Source organism: Dunckerocampus dactyliophorus, chromosome 15 (assembly GCF_027744805.1).
Source record: "Dunckerocampus dactyliophorus isolate RoL2022-P2 chromosome 15, RoL_Ddac_1.1, whole genome shotgun sequence".
Taxonomy (NCBI): Eukaryota; Metazoa; Chordata; class Actinopteri; order Syngnathiformes; family Syngnathidae; genus Dunckerocampus; species Dunckerocampus dactyliophorus.
In genome coordinates, this window is record NC_072833.1 from 1,296,378 (window position 1) to 1,313,037 (window position 16,660).

Below are 16,660 nucleotides of genomic sequence, written 5' to 3' on the forward strand. Positions count from 1 at the left end.
TTAAACGGGAAGGGTACGGAGCAACAAGGGAATGGTCTCCATTAGATGCCATGCTGCTTACTTAGAGGGTCATTTCATCACAAGGATCCCACCGTCTTTCATCTAAAAAGGGCTGGCACTTTAAAGCTACCATAAAACCCTTCAACGTCTCCTCTTTTGTGACTTCCATTTGTCTCCGTGAGGGGGAACACCACAAGACATGCCAGGATTCATCAATCAAGGGCTGGACACGCTGCTAATGAGCCGCAATGCAAGTTTCTCAACATGTTTGGTGAGCAAGGACTCGATTGGCAGCACGGCAGCGTAAACAAAGCGCGCCCACGGGGAGCGTCCTCATCGTCACGCCCAGGCTTGCGTCCCCTCAGGCAGGGAGAGTTCATCAGGTGTCGGAGCCGTAACAAGTCGTGTAAAAAGGTGAATGAATGAATGAATCATTTGGATCCCACTGGGTCCTTCTTCCGCTCGGGGGTTTATCAGCTCTTCCGGCTGGCTTCCATTTCAAGCTAGCCTAGTGTTATCTCCGGTCACGCTGTCCGTCACCGACACACCACGTCTGTGATAAGTGTTCTCTTTTAGGAAACATGGCATCCAGACGGGAGTGGACCACAGGGTGAAAACCATGTACAGTCGTCCCTCTCTACATCACGGTTCCAATATCACTGCCTCACTATATCACACTTTTTAAAAATAATTCATAATTGGTCACTGGTGGTTGACTACGGCCTATTATTACTCCGAAAATACTGAAAGACAAGTTACATGTAGTAGTTACATGTACTTATATGTAGTTACATGTAGTAGTTACATGTAGTTACATGTAGTAGTTAGATGTAGTAGTTACATGTACTTATATGTAGTTAGATGTAGTTACATGTAGTAGTTATGTGTACTCATATGTACTTATATGTAGTTACATGTAGTAGTTATGTGTACTTATATGTAGTTAGATGTAGTAGTTACATGTACTTATATGTAGTTACATGTAGTAGTTATGTGTACTTATATGTAGTTAGATGTAGTAGTTACATGTACTTATATGTAGTTACATGTAGTATTGTGGTCACTAGGCATCAGTAATGCTATGATTACATGACCTTTCACACTGCATGGAGTCTGGCTGCGTCCCATGATGTGCATTTTTAGCTGTTTTTATATCTTTAAAACGCACAGAAAAGAGAGACACTTGTGGTCATTTTTCACATAAGGATTGTGGATGATGGGCAAAATCCCCCCCCCCTCCCCCTCCCCTCTTGGTAAAACTGGCTAACTTCTGGGCCCCCCAGCATGCCTTGCGTGTTATAAATTGAAGGTATATTGGTGTGTAAGCATCTATTTGGATGCTGGCATTGTGGACTATGTGTCCCACGTGTGCTACTTGTGTGATTTTTGGGTTGAGAAGATCCTGTTAGTTTGTGCGTGTTAAAGTCAAGCTGATTGACTGCATACTAAGTGAGTATAGTAAGCTCCAGCAATTTCATGTTTGCCTCTGACTGCCTTTTGTTTGATTGACAAGATTGAAAAGATTTACCCAAGTAGGACAAAAAAGACGGCAATAAATGTCCTCATAATGGATTTTATAAGCACAAAATGGCGGATGTTTTGATCATAAGCCTGTGAATTTGAGCGGTGAATATGCGGGGCTCCGCTGTATATGACATCATTTGCATGCATGCACATTAAAAGCCTTTCTGGATTCAAGCATAATCCGAGAAACACATCAAGCGGCAGACAATACAATACACTTTCCCGACACAGCCGTTCCCAAGGATCACGCATTTGCTGCATTCATCGAGGCGCCTCTTTGTGCTCCTAATGTATGTCAAACCTGGGGAGTGACCTTGGGGTGAGGTGGAATTGTGTTGCGTGGCATCTAAAAATCAGGTGGTTATTGTGGTTGGAGCGCTTCATTCGTATTTCTCCCAAACACAGCGGAGGAGTGAAGAACAAGAGGATGGATGACTGGTCGGGCTTAAGCTTGAAAATCACATTTGGCTGAGTTGTTTACGTGCTCGTGTCTGGTGACATTTGAGGAAGTGCAAGTCGCTTCCCCTTTCAACCAAGTGTTGTTTTCCTCAGCTACCATTTGTGGTGTGCAGCGTACTTTCACAAGTTTGCAGAAGCGTAAAACGTTAACTCGGGTTGTGCATGTATTCCTGTGCCGCCCAAAGGTCAGCGGGTGTGCAACAGATGTTAGGAAAGCCAAATCACAAGCCCCTGCGAGGGTCCCGGTCGTGAATGGGCTCTATGTTCCTCGTCCCTGCCCCACTTAGCCACTAGATCACGTGCTCACGTGTTGACCAACGCTGAAAGAACACACTGGAAACATAAAGGATTCATGCAATTTCGCTTCAGAAATATTTTCTTCAGAATCAAATCAGAGAAATAAGAAAGACTCAAAATAATCCATCCATACATTCATCCACTCTCCTCCGCTCACCCTTGAATGAATGTGATCAGTCTTGTGGCAAGTGATGGACAGCCGCCACCTAGCAGAACAAACCACTCGAAACAAGACTGGAAATAATCCACAAAGTCAGGGAAATTGCAGTAACCCAGCAGAGGTGGCACATGCACATATGGCAAAGCAGGTATGTTCAGTGTAGCGCACGGGGAGGGGGGGGATCGCATCCAAATCCAGCCTAGCACGGGAGGCCGCATCCGGTAAAATCTACGGAAACAGGGGCCACTTTGGTATGTTACATTTTGTAAACCAACCCATGCAGATACGCTAACAAGTTATACGGTCATCCCTCGCTACATCATGCTTCGAACATCACTCCCTCACTCGTTTTCAAAAATGTATTCATTAATAAATGATCGTTGTTTTGTGGTCGAATGCGGCCTATTAGTCAAAACATATGCACATACAGTGTAAGCAAATTGTACGTATTATTGGCCCAAATTAAGCATTTACGATAATAAAAATGGCTAAATGTACGAACATGCAAATATAAGGCATTGAGGAGAGGTAATATGTAGTGTAATATCTGCGATGCTGTGGCCTGGGATGTCACATGTGTGACGCCAGCTAACGACTGCAGAGTTGCTGAGTGTTAGCATGGTTAGCAGGCTGGCGTGAGTTGTGGCCGACAGCAGCTCCTGTGTGAATGTTTACATTGCAGTAGCATTCTACTACACTGGCCACTAGGTGTCAGGAATGCTACATTGAGACAGCAGCCACCAAGAATGCTGTCATTGCTCAAGTGTGAGTCTATGTAATCCATTTAGAAATAAGGAATCCTACTTTGAGAAAATTCATTCATCATGACCGGGTCTGGAACCAGTTAACCGCGATGAACGAGGGACGACTGTCTATTCCAAGAACCAAAGCACCTGCATCTCAGATTTGTGTTACAGGCGACAAAGCGTATCCGTACTTTGTCGCCTGTTTTGCTGTTTTTGTTTTTTTCCCCCAATTGTACAAATATTTCAACTGTCTTCTTGTTTTGTTTTCTGAACACTGTGACTTTATTCCCATATTTTGACTTTGTTCTCATCACATAACTTTTTCCCAACCAAATTTTCAAAAAATTGCAACTTCATTATTTGTTTCGTTACTAAAATTGCGACAATTGTAAAAATGTATTTTGTTTCTCCTAGTGTTACAACAGTGTTACAACTTGTCATTTTTTGGGGGGTAATTTAACAATTAAAAAAAAATTGATATGACTTTATTGTAATATTTCTACTTGATTCTCTTCAAACTAGTTCTAGTTTTCCATTTTTCATCTCGTTTTTCGTTTTAGTTTTCTTGTATAATTGTATTGCTAAAATGTGCCGAGGGCCGCAAAAAAAAAAAAAATCAGCCACGGGCCGCAAATGGCTCCTCGGCCACACTTTGGACTCCCCTGGCCCAGCGTAAGTACGTCCTAAAAAAGCTGAGAGATCATAACGACCCCCAGATACCGTGCACATGTGCCCCCCAGTGACTGTAGCGACTTTCCACTCTTTACTATTTTGCGTCTCCTGGCTTGTTTTGCTTTTGTTTTTGAAAAGCGTGTTGTGTCAAATCACGAGATGAGCCACGCTTTTCCCATGCGCCCACGCCGTTCCCTCTCTGTGCCAGCCTTGTTTGGCACCGGCTCTTCTACGCGCACGTATAAAAAGGGGGCCTTTGAGGTGGCTTCGCGGGGGTAGCCGACTAATAACAGGCTGGCTATTATTACGGCGAGACAGATGCGTCTTGCTGGACATGCCAGAGGCCTTGTGTGTGTGGACACTCATCAAACGGCCATTGTGGATGATACAGTCTACAGTGTAGGTCAATGGAGTTCGACGCCGGGCCCACGCCTGCAGGACCTTTTGACCCTGTGCCTTAGGAGAGGCCGCTAGCCTAAAGGGAGGACAGTCCAGAGGGTATTTGCGTGCTATCACACTACAACCGTCTCCATCATGCGAAACCGGAAGTAAACACAGTCTGAGTGTGTTTGCATCAAAGCAAGGCTGCGTGCTTGATGGCAGCCGCTCTTTTTCAGCTTCCAAAGTTCCAAAGATCTACCTGCTACTATAAACACAGAACATGTACGTTGTACATGTACAGTGGCGTGAAAAAGTGGTTGCCCCCTTCCTGATTGCTTTTTTTTTTGCATGTTTGTCCCACTTAAATGTTTCAGATCATCAAACAAATGTAAATACTAGTCAACGACAACACAACTCACACAAAATGCAATTTTTAGATGAAACTTTTTATTATTAAGGGAGAAAAACAACCCAAAGCTACATGGCCCTGTGTGGAAATGAGATTGCTGCCGCCCCCATTAAAACATAACTGAGATGAATTGAGATCTATCAGTGAAAGCCATTTCTAAAGCTTTGGGACTCCAGCCAACCACAGTGAGATACATTATCCACAAATGGCCAAAACATGGAACAGTGGTGAACCTTCCCAGGAGTGGCCGGCCAACCAAAATGACCCCAAGAGCGCAGCGACGACTCATCCGATAGGTCACAAAAGACCCCACAACAACATCCAAAGAAGTGCAGACCTCACTTGCCTCAGTTAAGGTCAGTGTTCATGACTCCACCATAAGAAAGACACTGGGCAACAACGGCCTGCATGGCAGAGTTCCAAGATCAAAACCACTGCTGAACAAAAACAACATTAAGGCTCGTCTCAATTTTGCCAGAAAACATCTTGATGATCCCCAAGACCTTTGGGAAAATACTCTGTGGTCTGACGAGACAAAAGTTGAACTTTTTGGAAGGTGTGTGTCGCATTACATCTGGCATTTCAAACAAAGAACACCATAGCAACAGTAAAATGTGGTGGTGGTAGTGTGATGGTCTTCAGGACCTGGAAGACTTGCTGTGATAAATGGAAGCATGAATTCTGCTGAAGGAGAATGTTGGTGACCTCAAGCTGAAAGCAACTTGGGTTCTGCAGCAGGACAATGATCCAAAACACACCAGCAAGTCCACCTCTGAATGGCTGAAGACTTTGGAGTGGTCTAGTCCAAGTCCTGACCTGAATCCTATTGAGATGCTGTGGCATGACCTTAGAAAGGAAAAGCCTCCAATGTGGCTGAATGACAACAATTCTGCTAAATTCCTCCCCAGCGCTGGAAGAGACTCATTGCAAGTTGATTGCAGTTGTTGCTGCTGAGGGGGGCCCAGCCACTTATTAGCTGTAGGGGGCCATCACTTCTTCACACAGGACCATGGAGCTTTGGGTTTTTTCTGCCTTGATAATAAAACATTTCATTTAAAAACTACATTTTGTGTTCATTTGTGTTGTCATTGACTAATATTTACATTTGTTTGATGATCTGAAACATTTAAGTGTGACAAACATACAAAAAAAAAAGACAAATCGGGAAGGGGGCAAACACTTTTTCACACCACTGTACATCAGGGGTGTGCACATTTTTTCAGCATGCAAGTTACAAGTCAACATGAGCTGCTTTATGGTGTGGAACATAGTCATCACCTGTGCATAGCCAAGGTGCGTGGTTTTGTGTGTGTGTGTGTGTGTGTGTGTGTGTTCCTGAGCATGAAGGTCACCTCTAAACTGCAGGGTGACATGTAAATAATTTTAATGAAGTGGGACAAGTTGTGCATTATAGCGCAAAAAGGTCATCAAATGTGATGACCTCGATGGAGTAACACACACATGCGCACACACACGCACACACACACACAGAGTGTGGGACAGTGGACAGGTCATGGCCGTTCCCTCTCCCTATTAGAGTAAATCCACATTCCCTGAACCAGACCCCCCTGGTTATCCCTTCAGCCAAGACACTCTGGGTGACTTTAGCATGTGGATAGACTCTGGATTCCGCTAATCTCCGTGAGGCTCTCTTTCACTTCTGGCTCACCCGCAGCCGTAGTTTCATCATCCTAAAGCCCACATAAAGTTACGTAAAGTAAGTGTGCAGTGTACACCTACGCATGAGTTCACATGCATGCACAATCATGACAGACACTGAAGCTGTTGTACATTTGGAGCAATGTGAGCGCACCTGGATGAAATCCTCCCACTCGTCCCTGGTGGACCTCTGATGGCTTTATCACTTATTTAGAAGATTTCGGAGGTCAGCGCCAGCGTGATGCAGACGCTTAACTCTTCATGCGATGTCGGGCGAACTCACACCAGGCTTTTTCAGAAAGTACAAATGGTAGTGAGAAAAAAAAAAGGGACTTATTAAAGTGAAATAAGCTGATCAAACGTTTCAGAGCACAGCCTTTAAACTCCAAAATGTTGGCAAATGTGTATTGAATGTGATGTAGTGTCATGTATTCACACTGTCATGACCTCTTGATGGCAAAGTCAAAAAAGCTTTCTCTCTTTGAATGCCATCGCCTCTCCCAGCGCGCCATTGCTGCTAAGGCTGGACGCAGTAAGACAATCATTTGAAACGTCTTCAAACATCCTGATGGTTATGGAACAAAAATGTCAAGTGGCAGCCCCCACAAAATCTCGCCGGCCCTGAACCAGATGATCCGATTGGCTGTCTGCCAAGACATGGGACCATCCTCGGCCCAAAGGAAGGTAGTTACTGGTCCGGTCCAAGAACCATCAGACGCCATCTGTCAGAGAAGGCTTTTAAGAAGAAACATCTTCAATTGGATGTTTGGAATTTGCAGCAGAGCACCAAACATGGGACACTGAAAGGTGGAAGAAAGTTTTATTGATGGCTTCCAACGTTACTGGCATGACAAGGAGATCCCACCTGAGATGTTTTCCACACAGCACAGTGGAGGGGGCACCATCATGACCCTCCAGTGGACCAGTGGAGCTTCAGGTTGTGCAGGTCTTTGTTACGCATGCGAGTGAAGTCAAGGTCAGCGAGCGCCATCACCATATTTTCTTCCATGTTCACGTCCTGCAGATGTAACGTGCACAGACTAAATGCACTTTACCATTTTGCGTGCTTGCGATCATGTTCTTCAGGGAGCATCTGCAATAACTGACGGGGGCCTGTGTCCATTTATCTAAAGCCAGGAGCCTGTGATCGCTAAATTGACACTGAGCCCAAGCTCGGTGACTCCTATTAGACCCCCCTCCCCAACCACCACCAGCTCCTAAGCGGCGACTCGCTTTCACCCAAGAGGCTCCCGTGGCGTATGACACTAATAAATTTAGCAGAAAGCATATCAAGTCGGCCCCGTGGCGCCATCAATGGCTGGGTTGACATCATCATACTCGTTATTTTCCAGACGAAAGTAAAGTGAGGGAGGGCCACAAGGATCCTCTTTCATGATCTTATCTGGAATGGGGGCCGTGCAAGAGACAATGGCATTAGAGATGCACACCAGCCAATAGGAGCCAATTATGCGCAGCTACTTAAAGGAAAAGTGTACTTTTTTTTTGGAATTGTGCCCATCATCCACAGTCCTTGTGTGAAACATGAACACGTCTCTCTTTTCTGTTCTAAAGATATAAAAACAGATAAAAAGAGGCAGCTCATTACTGCACGTAATGGGACACACCTCCAAAAACCTCCAACAAAGTTTTGTATCCACACTGAGAGCATGTAATAACACGTACACTCATGATAACATGGAATACTTACAGCATTTCGCCGTATTTTGGTCCTTCTAAGCATTAGCGGAGCTTCCTTCCTGGGTGCATGGATTCCACATAGCAACATGGAAAGGAACGCTACACCCAGCGTCAAAAACAAAAACACAGCAGCAGTGGCGGCAGCTCCAATATGTAGCGTTACGTTTTGGTAGTGGTCTGAGGCACTGTGAGCGCGAGTATGTGGTAAAGCTAGTCGCTAGCCGGCTAGTAGCTAGCCTGTGTGGTGTGGCGAGGGGTCAATATGCCAGTAACGTACTGAAGTTCAATCGGCGTAACAATTTTAATAATAATAGTAATAACAACGTTGCTGTAGCTTGGTTAATATGCACTTCATATTATATGTAAATGGAGCGTTCTTAGCGCTTTTTAGAGGGTTTTTTTTAGGCTGAGTAAGTGTTTCCCATTAAGTACATTCTTAGCTAAGTCTTTTTAGCTGTTTTTAAATCTTTAGAACACATTCATCCATCATCCATTGCAAAGCCAAAGGACCAGCAATTAGCGTCTCAACGCGGCCGCAAACAACACTGCAGAATTCGCGCAAGCACCCACGAAATATGGCAGCCGTGCACCCTCCGCCGAGGAATCCAGCAACGCGTCTGCCACCTCCGCCCTCCTCCACGTTACCGCCACCCCCCACCACCAGGGGTGCTCCGACAACCCACCACACCCTACCACCCCGAACACCACCAAGCAAAGCATTTGCTCAAGCATAGGAAAAAAAAAAGATACCAATATTGAACAGTATTATTTTTTATGCCAATATCAGGCCGACCATATCGGTGGGCCGATATTATGTGCAGTTGTCTTTTAATGGTATTTCCAGCTGATTTGCTTTGAACGCCAATAAATATACAAAAACTGTTAGTGTCAGTGACTAGGATTTGGCCGATGGAGGTCAAGTTCAACTGTTAGTTGTTTTTAAATTGGATTCTAGTTGTTTGCAAAGGACGAGTTATCATCAGGTGACCGTGTCTGTTTTCTCACCATACTTTGTGTTTACCATCCTGCAAGGGCGAGCGCTCCCCTCCCCCTGCTGTTCTATTCCCGTAAATTCCAGGCTCGTTTTGTATCTGAGAAATGCGAGACAGCCCAAACAGTGGTTGTTTTGGGAGAGGAGGTGGTGCTATGCCAAGCGAATGATCTCCATGCTGCATGCAACAATACAGAGTATCTATTCCAGCATCGACAATGCTGATGTGTGTGCAGGGCTCATATGGGATTTCTCTGCTGCTCCCCTCAAGACAATGCGCCTACTGATGTAAGTGTGCCTATTTCGATCCATGGGAGGGTATGGCTGACGTGCATACATATTTGTTTCACCCTCTGGACTCCCTGAGATTAATAACCCACTCTAGTGCTGCCATCTCTATGTCAGATTCATCAAACAGAACAAAGATCCCTCTGGCCTTCCTCCGTACATGTTCCCCGGTCAATATTTGTTCCTCTTTCCCCACTATTAATCTCCCCGTCCTGTAAAATATGTGACATTTAATTACAAATGGATTGGAGTATTGGAGTTGTGGTGATGGCTTGCAGGGGGGGGGAGGGAAGCATGTCAACAAGACCAAAAGACGAAGCGGGGTGCTGGCTTGAATGAATGAATGAAGGATAACGAGTTAGCAAGAAAGATGGATTGGCGGCAGTTGGAATGGCTCCCATCCAGCCAGATGATGGCTTTGTTATGTCGGAAAGAAAACCTTCCCGTGTTAGGTTCACGTGTCATTCCAGAAAAGCAGGAAGTAGAACTGAATGGCAAAACGTACGTGTATTAAGTGGTTACAGTCAGGGATGCTTCCGATACCGATCATCCGTGAGTGAAATGGACCGATACCAGCCACACAGATGAATTATGATTATGTTTCAATGTATTTATGATGAGTATTATTGGCCAGGGGTGGGTTATCAGGAGAAGAAGTCAGGAGAATTACAAGGTCCCCTGACTGCCAGGGGGCCGATAAAATAAGTAATTACAAATAAAATGAATAATTAAAATCACCTTAATTTAGGAAAAAACATTTGACTGACTTTTTCAAGAGAACATATATGACCCGTGAAACATACATAGGATGAGAAGTTAAGGAAACTTTGGATGTGAGATGGGGTACATTGGTGGAGCCCTCGAGGGTCTTCCAGGCAGCACATAGCTGGATTCCAAACACACCGTAGTCGCCAGCCATGTTTTGGTTTATGTTTGACTGGAACATTCTGAGGTGGGATCTTATCAGCTTCCAGTTGTGTGGCATCAGTGTCTGCGTTAAATGAACCACAATGGCTCATTGTTTGCAACTTCCCATCTTTGATTCGTGTTCAAAGTAGGTCATCCCCCTTCCCTCTGTTCCGTCGTTTCCTGGCAGTGCTCCCTTCGCTGTATAATCCGTCTCCAAAAGCATCCCGCTATTTAAATGAGCCTCAGATGCTTTGACTCCACTTCAAGCTACTGTAATTTCCTCGCTCCCTTTGTGGCTTCCACACATCTCCCCCACCCCTCGCCGTCTTCCTACGGATATTCATCAATGTCGCTGCTCTCCTTCGCATTAGCTGCCCAAAAATTACCCATTGAATTTGACCCCAGCCCATTCGTCTTTCTGATGGAGTCGGCAGATCGTGCAGTTTGGCTAATGCTCCTATTAATAGGGCTCGCTGTAATTCCGAAGGAGACTTTTGACAAGACGGATGGCTTCCGAGTGCGATCAGGCAGTTGTGGGATGTCATCAAGTGTATTTCTGTAGGACGCATTGTAACAGCCCGGTGTTTGCATCTCAGCATTCAATTCTTTTTATTGCTCCCGTCAAAGGCCTCCATCCACCCTTCATGGGGAAAATGCCTCCATGTGTCATTGGGACAATGATTCTGCATATTAATAGCAATAACAGGAGCCAATCACTTGAAGGTGATGATGCGGGGACGTCCTTCAGGGTTCACTGTTGCCATGGAAATAGCCTGATTAGCTTCTAGCTTCTTAATCACTTCTGCTGATAGCATGTTCATAACAAACCACAATTACCTCATTGTTGGAGAAATTCCTCACATTCAACCATCCATCTGTCAGTTTTCTGCACCGCATGTTCTCACTAGGGTCGCAAGTGTGCTGGAGCCTATCCCGGCTGTCTTTTCGGGTAAGAGGCAGAGTACACCCTGGACTGGTCCACAGCCAATCCTTCCAATTCCTCATTTTAAATCAATGTGTCATTATTTAGTTCTTTCCGTTCTGGTCTTCACGGCTGTTGTAGACATTTGCTGATGCAGTCTTGTTTGCTTCTGTTGGTTTGTTGCAGTCATCGTTGCAATTGTTGATGTTGTTGCTGTTGTTTTTGTCTCTCTCTGTATTGTCCCCTTTCGGTCCCTGCCCTCCCCCTCCTGTTTTCTTTTCTCTACTTCGGTACCTCCTGCTCCGGTCAAGCTGCTCCAAATGAAAACATCAAATAAAGTCAAATAAAATCTACTTGAAGTAAGAACAAGAACACAAACTTAAAATAAGACAAGAAATAATCCACACAGTCAGGGAAACGTGTAGAAGTCACTGCACAAGCAAACATGGCAGGCCAGCAGGGGTCCGGGAAGGGTAGCAAGAGTCGCTCCCAAGTCCAGCACGATACTAATGACCAAGTGCGAGTACGCCCTTACACTTCATTTCTCACCATCAAAGACGTTGTGATGTGGATGCGCTTGGATGCCAATGCCTCGACCAATTCCAGTCAGCAACCTCCCCTTGAGCCACTTTGATCATGCATTGACTTACTTTCATCAATTTGGACCATTTCAGATTATTAGTGTTATGGCCGAAACACGTCCGAAAAAGAACAACTCAAGGTAGCAAAATCTAATCTTCAAAGGACATGAAGGAAGGGGGACATTATTTTACGCTTTACTGTCCTGTCCCTGCCTTGACTTATAAATACCCCACCCTACAAGAAAGACCCTCATACTGTAAATACGCAGGGGGCTGAACAGGGAGCTGTGTTCTGGTGCAGTGATGACAGATTTAGTCTAGACTAAATGTGCATCTGGCTGCTTTGACGGGCGTCTTTAAGGGCTTTTGCTGCAACTACAGTATGAGTGTGCACGTGTGCACAGGTACAAACAAAGCAGGTGAGGAAACTAACAAGTTCCAAGTTCACATAGTGTTTTAATAACACTGTCCCATCCTGAAGACTAGCTCACAATCGGACATACGATTTTTTTGGCCTTCCCCAAATCGCTATTACGTAGTCGTGTTGACCATGAAGGAGTAAGATCTCGACAAGCGTGGAGGATGTACGAAATATCTGAACGCATGACACATGCAGGAGTCCGCAGGTGCGATGAATACTTGACATTTGACAAGTGTCCTAATGAAGGGAATTACTTAAAAATAAAACAAATAAAGCAAAATGAGAGAGTTAAGAAAATAGAATAAGAATAAATAAATACGAAACAGAAAACAATAATACATAACAGTAAAAATACATAAGTTAATAAGTCCAGTCCTGTGTACGTTTTTAATGTTGTGTTGGGAAGTCACATGGCGTTGGGGAGGCGCTATCAGTGGAGCTGGGCAGTGATAGTAATCTGCCACTGATACTGCTCTTCTCTGGGGAGATGATGCTGCTGCAGTGGAATTGGGCAGTAAAAACGGAATCTACTGTTCAGCACTGAATCTCACAGAAATTGACATAATGCTTACTAGCTTGCTATGCTAGGGGCTAGCATCTATCCTGTCTGTCCCTGCAGTGAGTGATCCCATAGCCTGCGCAATATGACGTCAACAAAGAATAACAGGAGTGTAAAAATGACTATGGGGTGTTATTTCATGCCTACAGGGCTCTAATAACGTTAACACCTGCATTTACAAAGTCAAAAACAGATTTTCGAAAAGATTCAGTTTGTTAATATTGAATCCCACTTTACAGGAATTCACTGATTGTGGTCGGGTTTGGAACCAATTAACTGCGATAAACGAGGGATGACTGTACTGGGCTAATTCCAATGATGTATTGCATTCATAAATGTAAGGACATTTTATTGACTAACACAAAAAGCACACACTCTATGCTGGTAAAATATGTGTCCAGGTTAAAAAATGGATTTCTGATAAATTAAAATAGACAAAACACTTGAAAAAAATGGAAGTGATTTCATAGCGCCCTCGATATGGTGCCCCTTTGATAGGAAGGGTCTGTGCAGTTCTAATGTACCATATTTACACTGATTTAACATTCTATGGTTTGTTTTACCACAGGTTTTTGTTTTTTTTCTTTGATGTGGGTGTGTTGCTTGGACAGATGAAACTGTAGCAGAACTCATGCCGACATGATGTCTCCCTTCATTGTCTTGCTACGCATAACACTGCATTTTCCCCTCTCCCTTTCTGCCTTTTCTCCCCTCTCCTTCTCTCTATTGTTACTGAAAAGCTTTATCCAATATATTCCATTCAAATGATACCTTAGGTAAACACTGCCATCTTATCCGATGACGACCAATAAACAGCCCCCTCCCCCGTATGAGAAGCCTTCATCTTGTGTCCTCAATGGCATCTGGTGTGAGTGAGGACTGCTGGATTTGATCCCCCAGCTGTTTGAGGGCTGCTTGGAGCATGAGTCACGTACTGGAGGTAGCGCCATCAATGACACACACACACACACACACACACACACACACACACATTCCAGAACTCTCTAGATCGTTCTCTCCTAGAGGCTACAAGACAAAGTCTGGCCATATTTCAAGGACTTTGATAGAGCCAATGTCTTATCTGCATAAAAGGATACGATGGGTGTAGGCTTTGGCACTCATATGCTCTTTTATGGCAGCTAGACGGGATTCCAGAGAACACAAGACAATAAAAATCATATCAGGGAACATACAGACGTGTAGTAAGATCCTACATACGTACAACAAATGGCCTGACCTTATACGACCTAAAATGTTAAATGAGATTGTTTCTATTACATTACATGTGCCATGAAGGATCTTTGACTAGCGTTTATGTCGTAGGAAAACTGTGACAAGACAGGACACTGCACGCAGGGATGGCTACAGGCCGCAACAGTACGAGCCACAGTTGAGCGGCGTTTAAAGGCATTTATCGGCATATGCCGATCTCATGCTTCTTCACAGAAACCATCCAATACTGATCTGTGACCGATAATCGGAGCACCCCTACTTATACTGTAGTAGATATTGCCTTGTTCTGCTGACAGTCCGCTGCCTAAAGCCCTATGATTCCCACGTTAACCGAACAACGGAATTGGCCGATTGAAAACTGAATCTACTGTTAAATGCAGAATCTTGTGGAAATTGACTAATTGCGAATGAAATGCCGTCGTCGTGAGGAGATGGAACATTTGTGTGGGGAAGTATTTCCGCGGCAAACAGCTCAATCGTGGCGGAATCTCATCACAAACACTAACACTCCCGAACTAAAAATGTCAAAACGGCGACCTGAAACACCGGCGAAAGTTGGAGTAAAATCTTGGAAATACATCTCTTACGGAGCATGAATGGCAGCTAGCTGGGTTAGCTTGCGTGTGCGGCTGAGGCTGTACGTGTGTGTTTACACCGTGTTGTCTTTTACCGCTTGTTAATGTAAGCGAGCATTTCATGATGCCCGCTGATGTTGTGCAAGTTCTGAGTGAAACCAGGACAGGAGGCACATTTATTCTTGCACCCAGCTCGTCTTCACCGTCAGCAGACATTCTCAACACACACAACACACTTTCATAATAAGAGCCTGGAGAAATATGAAATGAGATTGTCTATATTAAATTACATGTGAAATGGAGGATCTTTGACCAGTGACTAGTATGTAGTAGGACCTTAAAAACTGCAGGTTTGTCATATAGATGATGTAATCTTTCCTTCAACTCTATTTTTAATGTGAGAATATAACACATTTATCAAGACAACAAAAGGTGAAAGTCGACTTTAATTGAATTCCGGACACTCAAGACTTTTCCTCGTCGCGCTGTGGCGTGTCCATTTCAGCTGGACTAAAAATAACCCCTCAGCCACGTTGTGTTAAACGTTCACTCAAGGCGGTGTATCATGTAGCCTTAATCTCGGGCCCAGGCTTCAGGACGCACCAGTCCGCTTTCTGGTGACATGTGGCAAGCTGCTGTCCCAGATAAAAGTGTGTGAAGCGGTGATGTAATGTAATATTCATCTCATCATACATATTTATATGTAGCACCGCTTTGCAAACGCTGCACAATGTGTGTGTGTGTGTGTGACTAATGACTCAGCCGCAGGGCAGTGAAACTTTGCCTTTCCACTGGGGAAAGTCAGTGCAAGAGTGGGAATGTACGATACACACACACACACACACACGACAAATCTACAGTTGTTACAAAATCGTTAAAATGAGGTTAGGAGGAATTTGGGAGGATTGGCGTCACAGAGCGGAAGTGAAAAGCTTTGCTCCACGGCACACTAAAAACCTACACAGCTGTGAATAAAACCACGACAGGCTTAATAAGGGAAGCTCAAGAAGTAGCATTAGCATTCTTCAAAACAAAATCTAATAACGATATTAGAGATCGACGGCTACAGTATGTTTTTTTCAGGGCAGATACCGATTAGTCACTCGTCAAGGAGGCCAATAACCGATATTTGGAGCCGATATGAAAAATATTGGCGACAAATCATTCAAATTTGGAATAATACACTCTCCAACTTTTAACTTACTTTAACTCAAATGATTTTGCTTATTCCATGCAGTACAAGTCATCAGAGTACTGTGTACAGTAGTGTGTAGTAGTGTGTGTATGCTGCAGTAGTAGTTGACTTGGTTGTAGTTGCCATTAGGGTTCATGAAGTTATGCAAGGTGTGCAAACATATTGTGTGGAATGTACTCAGTAAAAGCATCAATGTTTTCATTTCATTTTACTACAGTATATTATGATATTAAAACACCCACTGCGGATCACAATTTGAAGACCAGTTGAAAAATTACAAGAATTTACATTTTGCACTTTAGGATCTTAAGGAGGATCTAAGCAGAGCTTCAAAATGCAAAAAGTGAAATAGGCTGTTCATCAGCTGATCAAAAGTTTAAGACCACAGCCTTTAAAAGGCAAAATCTCAAGCAAAAAAGAATTGAATGTGATTTAGTGTCAGGTGTTGACACTGCCATGATCGCTTGATGGCAAAGGCAAAAAAATCGTTCTCTCTTTGAACACGGTGGGATCGTTGTGCTGCATCAGCAACGACTCTCGCAGGGCGCCACTGCTGCTGAGGTTGGACGCAGTAAGACAGTCATTTCAAACTTCTTCAAACATCCTCGTGGAATGTGGAACAAAAAAGTCAAGTGGTAGACCCCGCCCTGAGCCAGACAATCCCATTAGCTGTCTGTCAAGACACGGGACCATCCTCGGCCCAAATGAAGGTTGTTACTGGTGCCGAGTGCAGTCCAATAACCATCAGACGCCATCTGCCAGAGAAGGCTTTTAAGAAGAAAAAAATTCTTCAAAGGCCTCGTCTCCTTCAACGCTACAAAATTGCCTGTTTGGAATTTGCAGGACAGTACCAAACATGGGACATTGAAAGGTGGAAGAACCTTGACGGTCCTGATGGCTTCCAACCTTCCCACCAGCCTCCTGGAAACACTGGCATCAAGCACGGCCAAACCCATTTTCTAGCTGATTAACAAGAATGGC

General features: G+C 44.3%; 1 long non-coding RNA gene across 1 annotated transcript in view; it reads right to left on the bottom strand.

The window, feature by feature from the left end:
• Nucleotides 1–6,139: 6,139 nt before the first annotated feature.
• The window catches only part of LOC129195129 (uncharacterized), a 64,876-nt gene continuing 54,355 nt past the window's right edge, over nucleotides 6,140–16,660 (bottom strand). The window contains exons 4-5 of the long non-coding RNA XR_008573878.1: nucleotides 6,462–6,596; nucleotides 6,140–6,339 (exon numbers count right to left, since the gene is read on the bottom strand). This is a non-coding gene — a long non-coding RNA (uncharacterized LOC129195129). The remainder of the gene's footprint in view (nucleotides 6,340–6,461; nucleotides 6,597–16,660) is intronic.